This window comes from Pongo abelii, chromosome 19, assembly GCF_028885655.2.
Source record: "Pongo abelii isolate AG06213 chromosome 19, NHGRI_mPonAbe1-v2.0_pri, whole genome shotgun sequence".
NCBI classification, from domain to species: domain Eukaryota; kingdom Metazoa; phylum Chordata; class Mammalia; order Primates; family Hominidae; genus Pongo; species Pongo abelii.
Genome location: NC_072004.2, coordinates 42,292,215 through 42,313,778, shown reverse-complemented (window position 1 = coordinate 42,313,778; position 21,564 = coordinate 42,292,215). Strand labels below are relative to the sequence as shown.

At 40.9% G+C, this 21,564-nt stretch overlaps 1 long non-coding RNA gene and 1 pseudogene across 1 annotated transcript; one reads left to right on the top strand and one right to left on the bottom strand.

The window, feature by feature from the left end:
* LOC100442477 (keratin, type I cytoskeletal 18-like) overlaps positions 1-21,564 on the top strand; it is an 89,489-nt pseudogene that overhangs the window by 26,380 nt on the left and 41,545 nt on the right.
* LOC129051070 (uncharacterized) lies at positions 10,062-18,354 on the bottom strand. Its single transcript, XR_008515066.2, has 3 exons — positions 17,665-18,354; positions 15,126-15,251; positions 10,062-10,390 (listed from the first exon to the last, which is right to left on the bottom strand). It is a non-coding gene; the product is annotated as an uncharacterized LOC129051070 (long non-coding RNA).

Genomic DNA, 21,564 nt, shown 5'->3' with positions numbered 1-21,564 from the left:
ATCAAAGGTTTAAAAATTATCTTGACCCATGCAAGGCTTTTGCCAACAAAAGTTGCAGTCCTTGCGGCTCCAATGCCGATATCTTGTCACTGGATAGATGGGAGAATAGGGCATGCAGACTCTGGAGTGAAGTTATCTGTGGCAGGATACAAACTGAACTTTGGAAACTGAGTTTATTTTTGTACTTCTATTTTCATATTCGTGTTTTGTTCTCCCTTAGTATTTGCTAAAATATTTCAGAAGTTTTAAAAAAATTATCGTATGTGGCAGATAAGTGATTGTTAGTATTAAAACATAAAAGACCTGAAGAAAATATATGTTGACAAGATTTCTGAAGGAAACAACACAAAGAAAGCACAACTGATGAGAAATATTATGAACAATTATTTATTGTAGAAGCAGAAGATGTGTTTAATTCAGAATAAAGCAAGAGTGAATGATAGTTGTATTTTGTAGCAGTTGGACTAGATTCAGTTCTGGAAATTGTTTTATAACCTTTTGGCAGTTTTGAAATGAAATGTAGTTCAAAATTTTTATTTTTCTGTGAAATACATTTAGTCAGTAGGTGTAGCCCAGTAGGTGTAGCTTTACATTGTCTAAGAACTGTTTGATGATTTGGCTGAGTCTTTGCTCACAGACAGAAGTTTAGCCCGTGGGAAAAATAAGTGGGGTCTGATATTATTTCATATCTCACCCTGTCTAGAAGGTTCGATCAGTACATTTAGACAACCAACAAATATTTACTGACCTAACACTACATTCTAGTTATACCAGCAGTAAATACTGTAAGACATGGAGAGAGTAGATAAGATGGTTCCTGACCTTCAGGTTTATTTTCCAGTCTCCCAAGCCTTGTTTGTTTAAACTGCTGTAGACCTTTGAAGTTTCCTTAAAGCCAAGGATGTTTTCTACTTCTGTGTACTCCTTTCATGCTTAGAATTAAGTATGTGATTGGTCTGAATATTTAATTGAAAAATCGTTTCAACCTCCTTGTGAGTAGGAAGTCTCATTAATTTTTGCATAAAAGTACTTGGTGCAGGATATAAAAGCAGAGTGTTAATATTTGGAAATATAAGATCTGGGTTTGAGTTTGGCACTACCACTTCCTATAAGTAAAGGGACAAGGTACCACCACTGAATTATTTTCCTCAGCAATAAATGGAAATTAAAATCTCTGCCCATCTTCTTAAAGAGTAGTTATGAAGACAAAGTAAGTGAACTCACATTATACAAACTGTAAAAGTGCCATATAAATGCTCATTATTAATACCTATTGTATAGTACATAGTTATTTTAACTGAATTAGAGATAATCCATCCTTAGGTCTTCCAAGTCTAACAACAGTACTAGTTAATATGCTTTCTGTGTGATAGATGTTGGACTTCAGGATCTGTGCTTTTAATGTTATATGTGTTTTAGGACCCCTAAATTCCTAATTTTGGTGTTGGTTTCACTAATTCTGAGCTCACTAGTCATCTCTACTTCTGAGTCTAACTTCTAAAAAATCATCTAAAAAGAGCTACAGTTACTCAGTAGTGGTGTTGGGACAACTGAATAACAACCCAGAATTTAAACAATTGGATCCCCATTGTTGTTCCTTACCCCAAATAGATTCCAGATGAATAAAAGGTTTAAATGTAAAAAATGAAATCATAAAATTATTAGGATGAACAATGGTTATTATCTTAAAAATAATATTTGAATAAGAAAAACTTTTCTAAGCTTAACCCAAAACTTAGAAGCCATAAGACATGGACAAATATGCCTAGTATTCCATTATTGGAATGCTAAGCATCTGGGAGTTATTCATGTCCTACTGTTCAAGGTCATTGCCAAGGTCTGATTGCAAAAATTTAAAAAAATTGCAACGTCAGGCGTAAATGGGTTAAGAAAAGGATAAGGCCAGTCACAGTGGCTCACACTTGTAATCCCAGGACTTTGGGAAGCCAAGGTGGTGGATCACTTGAGGCCATGAGTTCAAGGCCAGCTTGGGCAACAATAAGACCTCGTCTCTACAAAAAATTTTAAAAAACAGATTAGCTGGGTATGGTGGCATGCACCTGTATTCCTAGCTATTTGGAAGGCTGAGGTGAGAGGATCGCTTGACTCCAGGAGTTTGAAGTTGCAGTGAGCTATGATCCTGCCACTGTACTCCAGCCTGAGCAACACAGCAAGCCTGCCTCAAAAAAGGAAAGGATAAATTTGGTTATATTTCATCATAACAAAGTCAACAAACAAATAGACTGGGAAAAATATCTGTAATATCTCATTATAGGCAAAGAACAACTTTCCTTCAGGTATTTATCAGTTTGAGAAAGACCTAAATATAATAGAAAAGGGGAAATGATATGAACACTGTGTACAGAAAGGTAATACAGATGGCCTTTACTTTTTATTATTTATTTTTTTGAGATGGAGTCTTGCGCTGTCACCCAGGCTGGAGTGCAATGGTGCAGTCTTGGCTCACTGCAACCTCCAGTTCTCAGGTTCAAGTGATTCTCCTGCCTCAGCCTTGTGAGTAGCTGGGATTACAGGAGTGAGCCACCACACCTGGCTAATTTTTTTGTATTTTTAGTAGAGACAGGGTTTCACCATGTTGGCCAAGTTGGTCTTGAACTCCTGACCTCAGGTGATCCACCCACCTTGGCCTCCCAAAGTGCTGGGATTACAGGCATGAGCCACCACGCCCGGCCGCAGATGGCCTTCAAACATATGAAAATATTCTCAACCATTTTCATAGTAAGAGATGTGCATATTAAACTATAAAATGTTAGCTTGGTAAGATTATGGGAAAATAGGTGCTTACATCATAGCAATGAGAATATAAATTGGTGAAAGCCACTACAGAGAACAATTTAGATTACTTAAAAATTAAAATGGATGTATTCTTGAATCCAGCAATTTTTTTTTTTTTTGAGACAGTGTTGCTTTGTTGCCCAGACTGGAGTGCAGTGGCATAATCATAGCTCACTGCAGCCTTGATCTCCTGCGCTCTAGTGATCCTTCTGCCTTAGACTTCTGAGTAGTGGGGACTACAGGTGCACACCACTATGCCTGGCTAATTTTTAAGAAACTTTTTGTAGAGACAAGGTTTCACTATGTTGCCCAGGCTGGTCTCAAATTCGTGGGCTCACGCGATCCTCCCACCTTGGATTCCCACAGTGCTGGGATTACAGGTGTGATCCACCATGCCTGGGCTAGTCATGCAATTTTTTTTTTTTTTTTTTTTTTAGACGAAGTCTTGCTCTGTTGCCCAGGCTAGAGTACAATGGCGCGATCTCGGCTCACAGCAACCTCTGCCTCCTGGGTTCAAGCAATTCTCCTGCCTCAGCCTCCTGAGTAGCTGGAACTGCAGGTGCCCGCCACCACGCCTGGCTAATTTTTATATTTTTAGTTGAGACGAGGTTTCACCATGTTGGTCAGGCTGGTCTTGAACTGCTGACCTCATGATCCGCCTGCCTCAGCCTCCCAAAGTGCTGTGATTACAGGCGTGAGCCACTGCGCCTGGCCCTATTCATGCAATTAACAAAATTTTTAGGATATAAAATTCTTAAGCATTTCTTTCTGGTTACTAAATAATTAATATAACACACAGTTGCTTCCTGTGTAATAACACGTACATTCCTTTTGTTGATATTGAAGCAGATTTTTCAAAGTTTTGTTAGTTTTATTTGGAATATATCTCCAGACATCTCACACATCTTTTTAAGAACATTGTATTATGTTTTGGGATTGAAATAAATAAATGTAAAAATTTTACTTTATAAAATCATTAGCCGAAAAAATGTGTTAAGAGAGATGAACATTCTCTATAGCTTGGGTAGTAAAACTGAGGCATTTTAATGTGAAATATTAAAATGCTGCATTCTGTGGGTATACAGGAGTGTGCCTGTAAATTTATGTTTGTATCTGCTTGATGATGAAGGTAAAAATTTGTGTAAAGATAGACTCTCTGAAGGGAAACTGAGTTGCATTTTATTATATTTAAAAAATTTGGTATCATGTACTTGTATTACTATTCAAAAAATATAATTGTTTTAGAAAAGACCTAGAGTGGGCAGAGTGAAAGCAGAGTAGGGTTGGGGCATTTCTTTGGTTTTGCTTATGTATACCTCCTTCCCAGTCTTGTTTCAGTTAGGAAATAAATGGTGACTACAGTAGAGTAAGGCCTGCATTAGGTAAGTCTCAACAATATTTAGTCTACATTTTATGACTAAATGAAAATTAGATTTTTTTTTCCACTAGAAATGAGGTCTTGCTATGTTGCCCAGTCTCCTGGCCTCATGCAGTCTTCCCACCTCAGCCTTGCAAAGTGCTAGGATTACAGGCAGAAAACTAGATTTGAATTCAATACAATAGAATAGAAACATGTAATGTTACAATTTAGGCCTTATGGTTAAATTAGAATTAATTAAATTAATTATATTGCACTAACTTCTGGCCTGGTGTGGTGGCTCACACTTGTAATCCCAGCACTTTGGGAGGCTGAGGCAGGAGGGTAACTTGAGGCCTGGAATTCAAGACCAGCCTGGACAACATAACAAGACCCTGTCTCAACAGAAATAGAAAAATTAGCCAAGCATGATGGCACATGCCTGTAGTCTTAGCTACTTGGGAGGCTGAGGGGAGAGAATTGCTTGAGCCCTGGTGCTGGAGGTTGTAGTGAGCTGTGATGGGCCATTGCACTTCATGCATTCCAGCCTGGGCAACAGAGCTAGATCTGTCTCTATAAAGAAATTATGCAAGACCTGTCTCAATCAGTCAACATCAATATTTTACTAATTTCTTAAGAAAAATCATTCTTTGAGAAAATATTTTTATTACTATTATAGTGACATAGATACATTTTTCTGAATAGACTTTGCAGAAGCTAAGTTGTCTTTGTATCTTCCTTTTCCTTTTCTTTCTTTCTTTCTTTCTTTTTTTTTTTTTTATGAGATGGAGTTTCATTCTTGTTGCCCAGGCTGGAGTGCTGTGGCACCATCTCGGCTCACTGCAACCTCTGCCTCCCAGATTCAAGTGATTCTCCTGGTTCAGTCTCCCAAGTAGCTGGGATTACAGGCACACACCAGCACACCCAGCTAATTTATTATATTTTTGGTAGAGATAGGGTTTTGCCATGTTGCCAGGCTGGTCTTGAACTCCTGACCTCAAGTGATTGGCCCACCTTGGCCTCCCAAAATGCTGGAATTACAGGCGTGAGCCACCGCGCCTGGCCTTACTTTTCCTTTTCAATTCATGTTTTCCTTTGTAAAAAGGAAATAATGCTTAATATTTATTATGTGCCAAATATTGATCTAGAGTCTAGATGTTTTGCATTGTCTCATTTAATGAAATAGATATTAGTATGCTCATTTTATAAATTGAAAGTTTTGGAAAGATTATACAGCTACTGAGTCTCTGCCATTCAAACATAAGCCTGACTTTGAAATCAATATTTATACCTTTTCCCTTCTCAGGAAAAACTGATACTGAAAATGGGAACAGGTAGGTGGTAGGATAGCAAACATGTAGCTCCCCCAAATCGCAAAGCAAGGTATGGATTGTCAGAAAGGCTGAGTTATACACAGAGCTGGCGTAGCTGAAGGAGCATGTAGCTGTAATTTCTGTTTTTTGCTAATTAAATGGGCCTTGGAGTCTTTATTCAGTTGCCAAAGGCAAGCATAATTTTAGTTATTTACAAACCAGATTTAATAAGGTATGGGCTCTATAGAGTCTTTGACCTTTTTAATGGAATAAATATAAACAATAGAAAACAGGCCCAGATAATAAACAAGATTAGTCAGAATTGGCTGTCAACACTAAGAGGTTAGGTTTTAGGGATAAAATAGAAAAGGAAAGGGCCGGACGTGGTGGCTCACACCTGCAGTCCCAGCACTGTGGGGGACCAAAGCAGGAGGATTGCTTGAGGACAGGAGTTCAAGAGTAGCCTAGGCAACATAGCAAGACCCTGTCTCTACAAAAATTAAAATAAATATAAGGATGAAAGGGATTGCAGGAGAGGAGAGGGAATGAGAATGGGGAACTTGCATGCTGTATAGAAAGGGACTACTTGTTTCCTAGTACAGAGATCATCACATTTAAAGGATAAATGAAAAGACCTTAAGTGTGAGTTAAGTCAAGAAAAAATAATAATCAGAAAAGTAGTTGCAGTCCCAGTGGCATGTGCCTGTAGTCCTAGCTACTCAAAAGGTTAAAGCAGAAGGATCAGTTGAGCCTGGGAGTTTGAGCCTGGGCAACATAGTGAGACCCCATCTAAAAATTAGCCAGGCAAGGTAGTGCACACCTATGGTCCTAGCTACTTGGGGGGCTGAGGTAAAAAGATTGCTTGTGTCTAGGATTTGAAGGTTACAGTGAGCTATGATTATGCCACTGCACTGCAGCCTGGGTAACAGAGCAAGACCTTGTCTCTAAATAATAAAAATAATAATAAAAATAAAATGCTATAAGGGTTCAAAAGAAGAGTGACTAGGGATGACTTCAGAAAGAAGTCCTGAGGAGAGAGGAATAGGTATTACCAAAGACAGGAGATACTGATGTATACACGGTAATTGCAGTTGACAAACAGTAGGCATAGCTAATTGGAGCAGATTGTGTCCATGGTATAGTGGATTTCATGCATTCTTTAACAGAAGAAACCATCTCAAAATTTTTTTTAAATGTTGAACTTCAGTATATGAAAGAGAAGGGAAACCCCACACAGTTTTTGTTTTTGTTTTGTTTTTTTTTTTTGAGACAGAGCTTTGCTCTTGTCACCCAGGCTGGAGTGCAATGGCGCAACCTCGGCTTACTGCAACCTCTGCCTCCTGGGTTCAAGTGATTCTCCTGCCTCAGCCTCCCCAGTAGCTGGGATTACAGGCATGAGCCGCCACACCTAGCTAATTTTTGTATTTTTTAGTAGAGACAGGGTTTCATCATGTTGGCCAGGCTAGCCTCGAACTCCTGACCTCAGGTGATCCACCCGCCTCAGTCTCCCAAAGTGCTGGGATTACAGGCCTGAGCCACCACACCCGGCCCACTCAGTCATTTTGATTGAAGCAGAGTTCTAGGTCTCCAGGAACAGTTTAAAAGCTGTAGGCTGGGCGTGGTGGCTCACGCCTGTAATCCCAACACTTTGGGAGGCCGAGGCAGGTGGATCATGAGGTCAGGAGTTTGAGACCAGCCTGGCAACATAGTGAAACCCCATCTCTACTAAAAATACAAAAATTAGCTGGGCGTGGTGGCGCATACCGTAATCCCAGCTGCTTGGGAGACTGAGGCAGGAGAATGGCTTGAACTCTGGAGGCGGAGGTTGCAGTGAGCCGAGATTGTGCCATTGCACTCCAGCCTGGGCGACAGAGCAAGACTCTGTCTTAAAAACAAAAACAAAAACTGTAACTAGGCTGGGCGCGGTGGCTCACGCCTATAATCCCCAACACATTGGGAGGCTGAGGCAGGAAGATCTCTTGATCTCAGGAATTTGAGACCAGCCTGGGCTACAATAGTGCGACCCTGTCTTTACAAAAAAAAAAAAAATTAGCCTGGTGTGGTGGTGTGCACCCTTGTTCCTAGCTACTTGGGCAGCTTAGGTAGGAGGATCACTTGAGGCCAGGAAGTTGAGGCTGCAGGGAGCCCTGTCCATGTCAGTGTGCTCCAGCCTGGGTGACAGAGTGAGACCATGTCTCAACACACACACACACACCCCCTTAAAACTAGAAGGCAGAAATGGGAAATATTAGAATAGGCACAAATCTCATACTTATTTATTGTTTACTATGTGCTAAGCACTTAACAAATATCTCATTAAAATCTTATAATAAGCCCCTGAGAGAATTACTGTTATTCCCATTTTGTGTAAGAAACTTCTCTTCTGTGTAGAGAAGTTTAATAAGTTCAAGGATAAGCAACCAGTAAACTATAGAATCAGGATTAAGATCTTAGTCCTTCTGCCTCCAAAACTCATGCCACACTGAATGTGGAAGGCTTTAATGCTCCTCCAATGCGGAATTGTATTTTGTAAGCCAAAGACAATTTTTGATCAGAAGAGAGATATAGACTTATAGCAAGAAGAGATACTGAAGGCCGGACATGGTGGCTCACTCCTGTAATCGTAGCACTTTGGGAGGCCAAGGTGGGTGGATTGTTTGAGCTCAGGAGTTCAAGACCAGCCTGGGTAACATGGCAAAACCCTGTCTCTACTAAAAGTACAAAAAAAAAAAAGATTAGCTGGGCATGGTGGCGTATGCCTATAGTCTCAGCTACCTTGGGGACTGAGGTGGGAGGATCGCTTGAGCTCAGAAAGTCAAGGCTACAGTGAGTTGAGATAATGCCACTGTGCTCCAGCCTGAGTGACAGAGACCCTTTCTTAAAAACAACAACAACAACAACAAAGAGAGATTGAAGATAATTTAATCTAAAACTGATTATACAGTTGAGAAATTTATTTTTAGCATTCCACAATGTTTTAGTGATACTGCTGAAACCCAAACCCAAATTCTTTTATTTGAAATCTAAAGCTCTTTCCATTACCCCAGCCCAGCATTTGTGGTGGAAATAAAATAATAGTCTGGTCAATGTATGTCTGAGGATGGAGATGGAAAACCATTTAGAAAGTTATCTGGGTATGAGTGTAGATAAAGGCTTGAAAGAGTAATAGCATTGGAAATGGAAAGGGAGGTATAACTATGAAGGTTGATAAAACAAGTGAACTATGAAGCACAGTATATAGTCAAGTTTATGCATGTGTTTGACTAGCAAGCCCCTGTTCACTAGATTTAGTGTTAATCCTTTATAACAGCTATCATTTATTGTTTACTGAGTGCTTGCACATGAATTATCTAATTTAAATCCTCTTTGAGGTAGACATTCCCATTTTATAGGTGAGGAAATTGACATTCTGAGCAATAATTGCCCAAGGTCTTATAGCAAATAAGTGGTAGAATCATGGTGCTGAAACCTATGCTTTTAACCAATATGCCTTAACGTACCTAAACTGTAGGTGCTAGTTCACTTCTCTATCCTGGGGAGATATGGTAGTGGTAAGGAATACCAGTACTACAGAATTGAAATATACTGGGCCGGAAAAAGTGGAGATAATTCTGAATATCATATATTTTCTTAGGGCACTTGAAGTCGTAATATATATTTTTCATGATGAGTATAAATTCACTAGAAACCTGAGGTTAAAATTGAGTGGTAAGAACTTTTGCCAAATATTTAGGGATGGAAATTGGTGTCCAGGGAAAAAGAAAATACTATAACTTATATCTTATACTGTAATTTCCTCCCTGATTTCTTCTTATACTTTATATTTCTCTCCTGTGGCATTTTAAATGTTCTGTCTTGTATAATTTTTGTTGATGTGTGGCTTTTACCCTCAGTAGACTGTAAATTCCTAAAGGATAGTAATTACTGTGCATTTATGTATTCTCTATTGTTGCTTTTCTTGTTTTGTATTCTGCATTTGTTTATTGCATGCTTAGAATGTGCCAGATGTGGGTCAGGCGTGGTGGCTCATGACTGTAATCCCAGCACTTTGAAAGGCTGAGGTGGGCGGATTACCAGCCTGGCCAACATGGTGAAATCCTGTCTCTCCTAAAAATACAAAAATCAGCCAGGCATGTTGGTACATGCCTGTAATCCCAGCTACTTGAAAGCTGAGGCATGAGAATCACTTGAACTCAGGAGGTGGAGGTTGCAGTGAGCCACCTGGGTAACAATGCGAGACTCTCAAAAAAAAAAAGAGCCAGATCTGTACTAAGTCTTTAAGAGTGAATAAAATATAACGTCTGCCCTTCTGCTCTCCAGAGGCTTATTTCTAATAAGGAGACAAATGTAACAAATTTAATACAGTATAATGACTGTTGTAATTATGAAGTTAAAGGTACAGTGGAGGCTTAATAGAGAACTGAGCAATTTAACTTAGAATTTCAATTTGTTGGCCAGGTGCGTTGGCTCATGCCTGTAATCCCAGCACTTTGGGAGGCTGAGGCAGGCGGATTACCTGAGGTCGGGAGTTTGAAACCAGCCTGACCAACATGGAGACACCCTGTCTCTACAGTACAAAATTAGCTGGGCCTGGTGGTGCATGCCTGTAATCCCAGCTACTCAGGAGGCTGAGGCAGGAGAATGGGAGGTGGAGGTTGCAGTGAGCCGAGATAGCGCAATTGCACTCCATCCAGGGCAAGAAGAGTGAAACTCCATCTCAAAAAACAAAAAAAAGAATTTCAATTTTTTTTTTAATGATTAACAAGTGAAAAGTCTCAGCTTGTGAGAATAAAGAAGCAAGCAACTATTTTCTATCCATGCAGCTATACTTGCTGATAGATACATGGAGCACAGGTGTCTGTGAGTTAGTGGAATCTCTTTATTCTTCCATGAGAAGCATTGGTATTTTAAAGTGGGATGAAACCTGAAAATAAGAATACAAAGTAAAAAATGTTTTATAAGAAATCTATTTTATTAAAGAAAATCTTTAGAAAGTTCATTTAAAATTTACCACCAAAATTCAAAGTAATGGTGCTTAAACATTTGGAAAAGAGAACAAAGTGTAATATCTTTTCATGTAATGTAATATCTTTTCAAATATAGTTTATTAGTTTAAAATCCAGTTTTTCCTTTCTCACTAAATCTTCCCAAACCAGTAGATAGAACTCCCACTGGATTTTCTTGTAACTCCCATTTGGTTCAGAAGGAGGGAGCAAAGAATGTAGGAGCTGGGTCCTGGTGGTAGCATACATATTTGAAATTGACTGAGTGTGAGACAACAGCAAGTGGTGTGAGTTGTGCCACGTTTAAAGAGGACTGATTGTTGCCACCTAGGATTATAGTCTCAGTGTAACATTTTAAAGTTACTTGAAAACTTCTGAACTTACCTGAACAATGAATGAATGAAAATAAAAAAATGAAAAAATAAACATTTTACCCTTAAATATTTCATTTAGATGAACTTTATAGAGGAGCTAGTAGCCAAGCTTCTATTTTTGAGATCCCCATGATTGTAAAGGGGCTCACATTTGTCCCCTATGTAGTCCAAAATCAGTCGCCTGTCCTGGACCTTATCTCTAGAGAATCTCAGTATGTCCGGGGCACAAGAAGCTCTACATTTAGGGCTGGGCTCAGTGGCTCACGCCTGTAATCCCAGCACTTTGGGAGGCCAAGGCGGGCAGATCATTTGAGGTCAGGAGTTCGAGACCAGCCTGACCAATACAGTGAAACCCTGTCTGTACTAAAAATACAAAAGTTAGCCGGGCGTGGTGGTGGGCACCTGTAATTCCAGCTGCTGGGGAGGCTGAGGCAAGAGAATTGCTTGAACCCAGGAGGTGGAGGTTGCAGTGAGCTGAGATTGCGCCACTGCACTCCAGCCTGTGCTACAAAGTGAGACTCTGTCTTCAGAAGCTCTACATTTAACAAGCCCTACAGGTGATTTTGACGAGCAGCTGGGCCTAAGAACTATTACCTTATCTCAAGAACATTTTTTTCATTTACAGGTTTTGCCCTTTGATGAGCTAAATGTAGAGGCAAAGTGGGTGAAGTGAAAATGACTAGATTGTTGCCACTACTTTTAAGTAAAGTAAGAACAAGCTTACGTGATGCTGTATAGGTTACACAGCATTTTCATATTTCGTTTAGATTTATAACCCTTTAAATAATTGTTATTATTAATATCTCTATTTTGTAGTTGAAGAGAGGGAAGCACCAAGGAGTTAAATGACTTGCTCAGTGTCCCCCAGCTTGTTTGTGGTAGAACTGGACTTTCAACCCAGATCTCTTAACTCCCAAACCCTGTTTCATGCTCGTAGTGGTAAGAGGCAACCTGGATGCAAAGTAGATGTGTATTACAGGTTGAGGAGGGGTGAATAGTTTCATGAACTTTTAAAAAGCAGTTCCATTTTTAAATTCTTCCTAGAGCTTCTATAAACCCTTTTTAAGACAGCAACAATGACTCTGGCTTATTTGCTACTAGTTCTCTGCTTTGTTATATTATCACCCAAGCCCACCATGGATCCCATGCTAGAGAGGGTAAGACTTCTTTTTTCTTTTTCTTTCTTTTTTATTTTGGAGACAGAGTCTCACTCTTGTTGCCCAGGCTGGAGTGCAGTAGCATGATCTCGGCTCACTGCAACCTCTGTCTCTCGCGTTCAAGCAATTCTCCTGCCTCAGCCTCCCAAGTAGCTGGGATTACAGGCACACGCCACCACACCTGGCTAATTTTTGTATTTTTAGTAGAGACAGGGTTTCACCATGTTGGTCAGGCTGGTTATGAACTCCTGACTTCAGGTGATTCACCCGCCTTGGCCTCCCAAAGTGCTCGGATTACAGGCGTGAGCCACTGTGCCCAGCAAGACTTCTTTTTCCTAATGGCTACACTCCTAACAAGTCATGCTTGTGCATCACCTGTTTCTTTTTTTTTCTTTTCTTTTTGTGAGAGATGGAGTCTCGCTCTGTCATCCAGGCTGGAGTACAGTGGCATGATCGAGGCTCACTGCAGCCTTCGCCTCCTGAGTTCTAGAGATTCTCCTGCCTCATCTTCCCAAGTAGCTGGGACTACAGGTGTGTACCAGCACGCCCAGCTAATTTTGTATTTTTAGTCGAGATGGAGTTTCACTGTATGTTGGCCAGGATGGTCTCGAACTCCTGACCTCAAATGATCCACCCGCCTCAGCCTCCCAACGTGCTGGGATTACAGCCATGAGCCACCACGCCTGGCCTCGACTGTTTCTTATTGACTTCCAGCATGTTGTGTTGTTGGAATTCCCAGTTGAGTTTGAAACAGATTTTCCACTTGGCATATTAGTAGTTCCTATCATGCCATTAATACTTGCTTTGTTGTTTGACATTTATCTTTTCATAGCATGAAATGTAGTGATTGGAATTGCATTATGGGCTACATCTTCTCTAATTGGTTCAAAGCAAATGAGATTGGATGGGAAAAGTCAGTGGATTATGGGCCTGTACAAAAGTGCTTTGATGAACATCTGTGTCATGTACATCTCCTCAATACTAAAAATACTGGGTCATAGGATGGACACATGCTTTATTCTACTAGTTATTGTCAGAAAGCATTTAAAGTGTTTTACCAATTTATTTTTATTATTTATTTATTTATTTTTTTTTTGAGACAGAGTCTCACTCTGTCACTCAGGCTGGAGTGCAGTGGCGCAATCTTGGCTCACTGCAAGCTCCGCCTCCCGGGTTCATGCCATTCTCCTGTCTCAGCCTCCGGAGTAGCTGGGACTACAGGTGCCCGCCACCATGCCCAGCTAATTTTTTGTATTTTTAGTAGAGACGGGGTTTCACGGTGTTAGCCAGGGTGGTCTCGATCTCCTGACCTCATGATCCGCCCACCTCAGCCTCCCAAAGTGCTGGGATTACAGACGTGAGCCACCGCGACCGGCCATTTTACCAATTTATAATCCCACCAGCTGGGTATGAGAGTTTCAGTTTCCCTATGTCCTCAAACTTTAAAATATATGTCAGTTTGACAGGATAAATGTGATCTCATTGCTTCTCATTTGTGTTTTCCTGGTTGAGTGTCATTTTGTGTACTGATTGGCCATTTGGGTTTTCTTTTCTGTCATTTGCCCTTTCTCCATTAAAAACAAAACAAAACAAAACAAAAAACCAAAAAAAAAAAAAGAAAAAAACTTCCTGTTTGACTTTTCCTATTGACTTGTAACAATTCTTTATATATTTTCTGCACTTCAGTCCTTTGTTACCTGCTGCAGAGATCCTCCAGTCTGTGCTATTCATTTATTTGTTTATTTTGTGGCTTTGGTGTACAGAAGTTTTTTTTTTTTTTTTTTTTTTTTTTAATGTAGTCAGATGTATCAGTCTTTTCCTTTGTGGTTTGTGGGTTTTGTGGGGGCGGGTAGTTTTTGGGTTTTGTCTTTTTTTTTTTTTTTGAGACAAAGTCTTGCTGTGTTGCCCAGGCTGGAGTGTAGTGGCAGCATCTTGGCTCACTGCAACCTCTGCCACCCGGGTTCAAGTGATTCCCCTGCCTCAGCCTCCCAAGTAGCTGGGATTATAGGCATGCACCACCATGCCCGGCTAATTTTTGTATTTTGAGTAGAGATGGAGTTTTACCGTGTTAGTCACGGTGGCCTCGAACTCCTGACCTTAGGTGATCTGCCCGCTTCGGCCTCCCAAAGTGCTGTGATTACAGGCGTGAGCCACTGCGCCTGGCCTGGATTTTATCGTTCTTTAGCCTGAGGTCATTTATGCATGCCTGTATTTTCTTCAGAAAGTTTGAAATCTTTGCTTTTTCCACTTAAGTTTTAAGGGAGCTAGAGTTTATTTTTGTGTGTTACTTGAGGTGTCTTTTTTCTGTGTGGATGACAACCAGAGCTGTTGGCATTTATTGTAGTCTTTTTTTTTTTTTGAGATGGAGTCTCACTCTGTTGCTTAGGCTGGAGTGCAGTGGCACGATCTCAGCTCACTGCAACCTCCGCCCCCGGGGTTTAAGCGATTCTCCTGCCTCAGCCTCCTGAGTGGCTGGGATTATAGATGCGCACCACCACACCTGGCTAATTTTTTGTATTTTTAGTAGAGATGGGGGTTTCACCATGTTGGTCAGGCTGCTCTCGAACTCCTGACATTGTGATCTGCCCGCCTCAGCCTCCCCAAGTGCTGGAATTACAGGCATGAGCCACCGCACCCGGCCTGTAGTCCCTTCTTTCAAAAGCTCTGAAATACATGGGGCTATGTCTGGGCTCTTTCTTTCATCTTGGGTCAGACATAAGATTTGTCTTTCCTTGTCCGTCTGTACCTGCACTGCCTCCATATTGTTTTCATTGTTACTGCTTTATAAGTCATAATAGCAGGTGGGACACATCATTCCTCCTCCTCCTTCTTCAGAGTAGTCTTGGCTATTCTTTGCCTCCCCCATTTTTATTATGTCACTGTTCCTGTTGATAATGTTACCAACTTTCTGATTTTTCTGTTAAGTCACCATTGAAAATTTACCTCACAGCCTACCTCAGGACTTCCTTAGAATACTAATTCTCCTTTCCATCCCTGTTACCATCCAGTCCCCTACACCTGTTCCCATGGTAGCCCTGATCAGATGTCAGCTACCTCAGGCTGCATCCTACATCAGCCCCCATACCTCCACACCCCTGCATCATCCAAGAATATCCTGGACTTACCTTCCGGATGCAGCAGTCTGGTCTCAGACTCTAGCAGTGATTTCTAGTTGCTTCTCAGGGCCACAGGTCTTGCCTAGGAGCACTCCAGGGAGTCATTTGACAGCTTGCCCAGCTTCTTCTGGTGCCCTAGGGAAGACCACAGGGAAGCTGTGGAAGAGACTAGGCACAAGCTGAAGCCAAAGTTGGGTGCCTGACTGGCTTTGGTAAATTTGGGGTCATGGTTTGCAGTGCTCACGGTGTAGAGTGGTTGCTGACCTTTCCTCCAGGGTTGGAGATGATGTGAGAGCCCAGCAGGCCCCCTTCACATGGGCTCTAACTTGCAGAGACCTCCATCATGAGTACCAGGAGGTGGATGGTGGGGCCAGCCTAAGCAGTATCCCAAGGACTGATCATGGAGGACCACAAGGAAGGGTCTTGAGGGTTACATTCGCCAGGCCCTGGGAAGCCTCCAGAGAGTGCTACTCAGATCCAGGGTACAGTGTTGCATTTCCAAATGAGACGGCAGTTCCTTCATATTGCCAGGAAAAGGTGTTTACCAAACAGGAGGTCCCTGTCATTCAGGCCTTCCTCTGAATGGTTTCCTCCAACAATTTGCTTCCTCTTCCTCTCCCACTGACCCAACTCTCTTTCAAGCAGCCCACCCTGCTTGCAATCCACATAACATTTCTTGTATGCCTTTTTGCATATCATTTTCTTCTATCTTCCTTCACCAAATGATGTCTTCCTTCTTCAAAGTGATGCTCAGAACTCTCTCCATCCACAAAACTTAGCTGGTTTTTCTTTCTCAGCCCCACCCCTGTGTCTGCTTGTCAGTGACAGCACTGTGCAGAGCTGCCCCTCTTTCTGTGTGTTAACACTTATGTGTATTGCTTTTCTCGTAATCTTCCCAGGGATTGTTCATGTCTGCCCAGCTTGTCATTCCTAATCATGTTGTTTCTCAAGGACAAAGATTATATCTCCCTTGCACTTTGACTTTTCATAGTACAGGCCAGTGCTTAGCACATTGGGTCATAGAACAGAACGTGGGATTGGCTGGGTCCAGTTCGAGGTTTATCACTTGCTATGTGACCTTGAACAAGTTACATAACCTTTCTGGGCTTTAGTCATCTTATTTATAAAATGAGGACAATAATGGTAGTTTCCTCATAGGGTTACTGACTTGGCAGTCTATCTTGATATGGTAAGCACCCATAATAATATTGCCTATCAGTGTTATTAGTAGTAGTTAAGATATTAGAAACGATGCCAAAATATGAGGCCTAAAGTGCTACATACAAATTTTACAGTTCAGTGATGCTGTCAATTTAAATCAGTTACATCTTGGCATCAGGAAAATTGTCTTTGCTGACTGAAGCGCTGTTGATTGCTTGTCTCCGTCATTTCCTCCCTCTTCCTGTGACAGGCAAGTCCACAAGATCCAGTCTTGCATGGGATGTCTGGAGATGGCAGACAAGCAGTCTGGGCACTGTGAGTAACAACCGTGGAGACCAGAGTCCTTTCTCTAATGACACGATGCTAATGGGCTGGGTTTCCTGATTGTGCTCTGCCTTGGGGGCTTAATGATTCAGCACGGAATGAGTTTTGTTGTTAGGGTGGACAGAAAAACTCTATGACAAAGTCACTGATTTCCCTTATTATGCCCTTTGGAATCCCACAAGTCTTATCCCCCATTACCCCTTCACTCAACCTGACATGGCCCTGTGGGAATGGAAGCACCTTCCTCCATCTGTCTTAATCTAATTACCTAGCCTTAGAGGAATGTGCTCCATAAAAACTCAGTGATGGTCAGGTGAGGTGGCTCATGCCTGTAATCCCAGCACTTTGGGAGGTCGAGGCAGTGGATCACTTGAGGTCAGGAGTTTGAAACCAACCTGGCCAACATGGTGAAACCCCATCTTTACTAAAAATACAAAATTAGCCAGGCATGGTGGCACATGCCTGTAATCCCAGCTACTTGGGAGGCTGAGGCTGGAGAATTGCTTGAACCTGGGAGGTGGAGGTTGCAGTGAGCTGAAATCTGTTGGTAGAGGAGCTGAGGCAGGACTGGCTTGTCTGTCATAATATAAAAGAGTCTTGGAAGATGTCTGGGGTCCAGGGTCTGAAACCCCTCATGGCTTTTGGAACACCAAGCTCTGTGCCAAAGGGTGGAAGGCTGCCCTGTCACACCACAAATCTAAGCCCAGGGCATAAAACCCCTCATGGCTTGGATGGAAGCCAGGGCTCAGGGCATAAAACCCCTTGTGGCCTCTGGAATGTGCACAGACTTGTTGATTGCTCTCCCAGGCTTGTAAACATGTTCTCCATTATCTCAAGCAGCAGAGCATATTCTATATGCGTCAAAGAAAATGCTAAACCATCACAGCTCTGCTTGATGCACCACTACCTTTCTACCCCCACATCCTCACGCCCTCACCTGTTTACCCCCACATCCGCACTTCCTCACCACCTGCTTCTTTGTTTGATCACCAATAAATACTGTGGGCTCCTAGAGCTTGGGGCCTTCACAGCCTCCATGCCAGCGTTGGCCCCCTGGACCCACCTTATGCACTCTTGTCTTTTCTCATTCCTTTGACTCCGCTGGACTTTGTAGCCCTCATGGCCTGGTGTTGGGTCTGATCACCCCAACATTTCTGGTGGCCAACGTGGGGCTGTGAAGACCCCGGTGAAGGAATGCTAGGGTGTGTGGAAGCGGAGGACACATTGTCACAGGACACCTGAGGATGACTAAAAGAAGCTTGGTGGGTAAGCTGGGTGCTCAGAAGAACCAGGGTAACAATGGGACAGAATGAAAGTAAACATTCTGCTCATTTAAATTTCTTAAGGCATTCATTACAGAGGGGGGAGTGAAAGTTAGTACTCAGAATTTATTAACACTCTTTAGTACAGTAGAGCAGTTTTGCCCATGGTTCCCGGAAGAAGGGACAATGGAGTTGGATGAATGGGAAAGAATTGTCAGAGATTTTAAAAAGGTGCATAAAGAAGGAGCCAAAATTCCAGTTTCTGTGTGGTCAGTGTGGGTGTTGATAAAGGCAGCTCTTGAGCCATTTCAGATGACAAGGCAGATTCAGATGAGGAAGAGGCCGACAAGTGTAAAAAACTAACTTCAGATTCTGAATGTGAGGAACAGGAACCAGAGGAAATTAAAGAAAAGAAAGGGAAGCTGAAAAAGGTGTATTTTACTGGCCCATCGATTCCACCTGCTGAATTAAGTGAATGGCCACCTCCTCCCTCTCCCCTTAATAGGTGAGAAGATGAGTTAACTGTAAAACTTACTGCTCCTGTAGTGGCAGCATTAAAACTGGGAACAATTGGTGATGCTATACGCAATTCTATTCAAAAGGCTAGAGCTGAGGGAGATCTAGAAGCATGGCATTTTCCAGTTAACTATAGCTCAACAAGGAGGACAAAATATAGCTAATTGGGCCACTTTTCCTTTTAAGTTGTTAAAGGAATTTAAGCAAGCCATTAGTCAATATGAGCCAAATTCTCCTTTTGTACAAACTTTACTAAAAACTGTGACTCTTGATAATAGATTAATACCATATGACTGGGATACTTTAACAAAATCTGTTCTCACTCTGTCCCAGTACTTGCAGTTTAAAACTTGGTGGGCTGATGAACCTCAAAACTCAGGCAAGAGAGAACACACAAGCACAGCCAACTGTGCCTGTTTCCTTTGAACAATTAATGGGGTTGGGCCCTAATTGGGGCTGATTAGACAATCAAGCAGTAACGAAAAATGTTCCCATTGTTCAGTTATGCACTGTGTGCTTACGGGCATGGAAAAGAATAAATGTTACAGGGGAAAATATCCTTCTTTCAGTTGTTTGATTAACTGCCAAACCTGTTTGGGTGGAGCAATGACCACTGAAACAGGAAAAACTAGAGGCTTTAAAAGAATTGATGCAGGAACAATTACATAAGGGACATATAGAGCCTACTTTCTCTCCTTGGAACTCTCCTGTGTTTGTTATTAAAAAAAATGAGGTAAATGGAGAATGTTAACAGATTTGAGGGCTGTTAATGTTGTAATTCAACCCATAGACACACTGCAACCAGGACTGCCCTCTCCAACTATGATTCCTAATTAGTGGCCTCTCACAGTAATAGATTTAAAGGATTGCTTCTTTACTATTTCTTTAGCTACCCAAGATTATGAAAAATTTGCTTTTACTGTTCCCACTATAAATAACAAAGAACCAGCAGACAGATACCATTGGAAAGTATTACCACAAGGCATGTTAAATAGCCTATTTGTCAAACTTATGTCGGAAAAGCTATTAAGCCATTAGAGAACAATTCAAAAAATGTTATGTTATCCATTACATGAATGATATTTTATGTGCAGCTGAAACTAGGGAGGAATTAATGCTATGCTACAAACAGTTAGAAACCCTGCTGTAACTGAAGCAGGGTTAATCATAGCCCCCAATAAAATCCAAACGTCTACTCCCTTCAATATTTAGAAATGAAAGTAGAACAAAATACTATTGAGCCTCAAAAAGTTTAAATTAGAAGAGATAATTTTAAAAACTCTAAATGATTTTCAAAAATTATTAGGAGACATTAATTGGATTTGTCCCACTTTAGGCATTCCTACTTGTGCTATGTCTCACCTCTTTTCTACCTTATGAGGTGATTCTGATCTTAACAGTAAATGCTCTTTATCCAAATAAGCATTAGAAGAACTTCAACTAGTTGTAGAAAAAAATTCAACAGGCACAAGTGTCTCAAATTGATCCTATGCAGCCATTACAGTTTTTAGTTTTTCCTACTAAACATTCACCTACAGGTGTTATTGTTCAACAAAATAATCTGGTTGAGTGGCTTTTTCTACCTCACCACACAACTAAAATGCTCACTCTGTACTTAAGTTGCTGTACTAGTAGGACAAGCAAGGCTGTGCAAACAAAGTTAATGGGATATGATCCAAATCAAATTATAGTTCCATTAAACAAACAACAAATTCAGCAGGCTTATATTAATTGCCAGGAATGGCAAGTTAATTTGGCAGGTTTTATTGGTGTTCTTGATAATCAATATCCTAAATCCAAAATATTCCAATTTCTTAAATTAACATCATCGATATCGCCTTCCATTACTCAAAAAACCCCTATTGAAGGGGCCATTACTGTTTTTACTGATGGATCTAGTAATAAAAAGACCTCATTTGTGGGACCTCAACAACAAGTTTTTCAAACTAACTTTGCTTCTGCTCAAAGGCCTGAACTTATGGCTGTGATAACAGTGTTAAAAAATTTTAAACAGCCAGTAAACATTGTTTCTGATTCAGCTATGTAGTGCAAGCCATGCAAAATATTGAACGTGCCTTAATTCAAAGTATGACTAATGACCAACTTCATCTTTTATTTCATTCTTTACAGCAAGCAGTACAACAAAGGCATTCCCCTTTCTATATCACTCATATAAGAGCACATACTAACCTCCCTGGCCCTTTAACTAACTTAATCAAAGGGCAGATAATTATATGGGGAAGAGGATTTGCTTGTGTTTAGTTTAGAGTTTAGTTTAAAGGTGTGGATGCTTAAACTTGGGAAGATTGTATAGCAAGTAAGGCTGAGGTGCTACAAAATAATTCCTATGGAATCATCATTAATTAGTCCCCTAAGGGGATCTTTAAAAAAAATAGCACCAGAAGGCCTTCTTGTAGAACAAATGTAACAAACCGATGGAACCATTGGCGATTAAATCATACACAATATATTCGGACAAAAGCTTAGGTCCTTATCATATGGAGTCCTACTGGCATTGTCACCCCTAGTCCAAAAATAATATCTCCTGCCATAGGACAGGAACATTCTGAATTATGGAAATTAGCTATGGCCCAAAGTTCAATCAAAATTTGGGAGGGTAAATATAACAAGTATAACGGGGAGGGAGGTAAAAATAAATAATGCTCTTTCTTTTCTTTCCAACAGGACTTTTTGGATTCAAAGTTGTGTCCAGCCACCTTTTGTGCTAGCAATAGGAAATGTTACTCTTGATATAAATACGCACTTTATTTCATGCCCCAAACGTCATTTGTTTACCTGCATTAATTCAACTTTTAATAAAAATCAGACTATCCTAATAATTAAAGCCAGGGAAGGAGTCTGGATCCCTATGTCTTTAAATAGACCATGGGAGGCATTTCCATCCATTCATATAGTAACTGAAAACCTTTAAAAAACTTTAACCCCATTCAAAAAGATTTATAGTTGCTCTCATAGTTGCTATAATTGGCCTCATTGCTGTTACTACTACTACTGCAATAGTTGGTGTGGCTCTACATTCATCTGTACAAACTGTTAAATTTGTCAATAAGTGGCCAAAGAATTCCACAAAATTATGGATCTCTCAAACTCAAAGAAATAAAAAAATAGTTAACCAAATTAATGATCCCCATCAGACAGTGATTTGAATGGGAGATTGTATTATA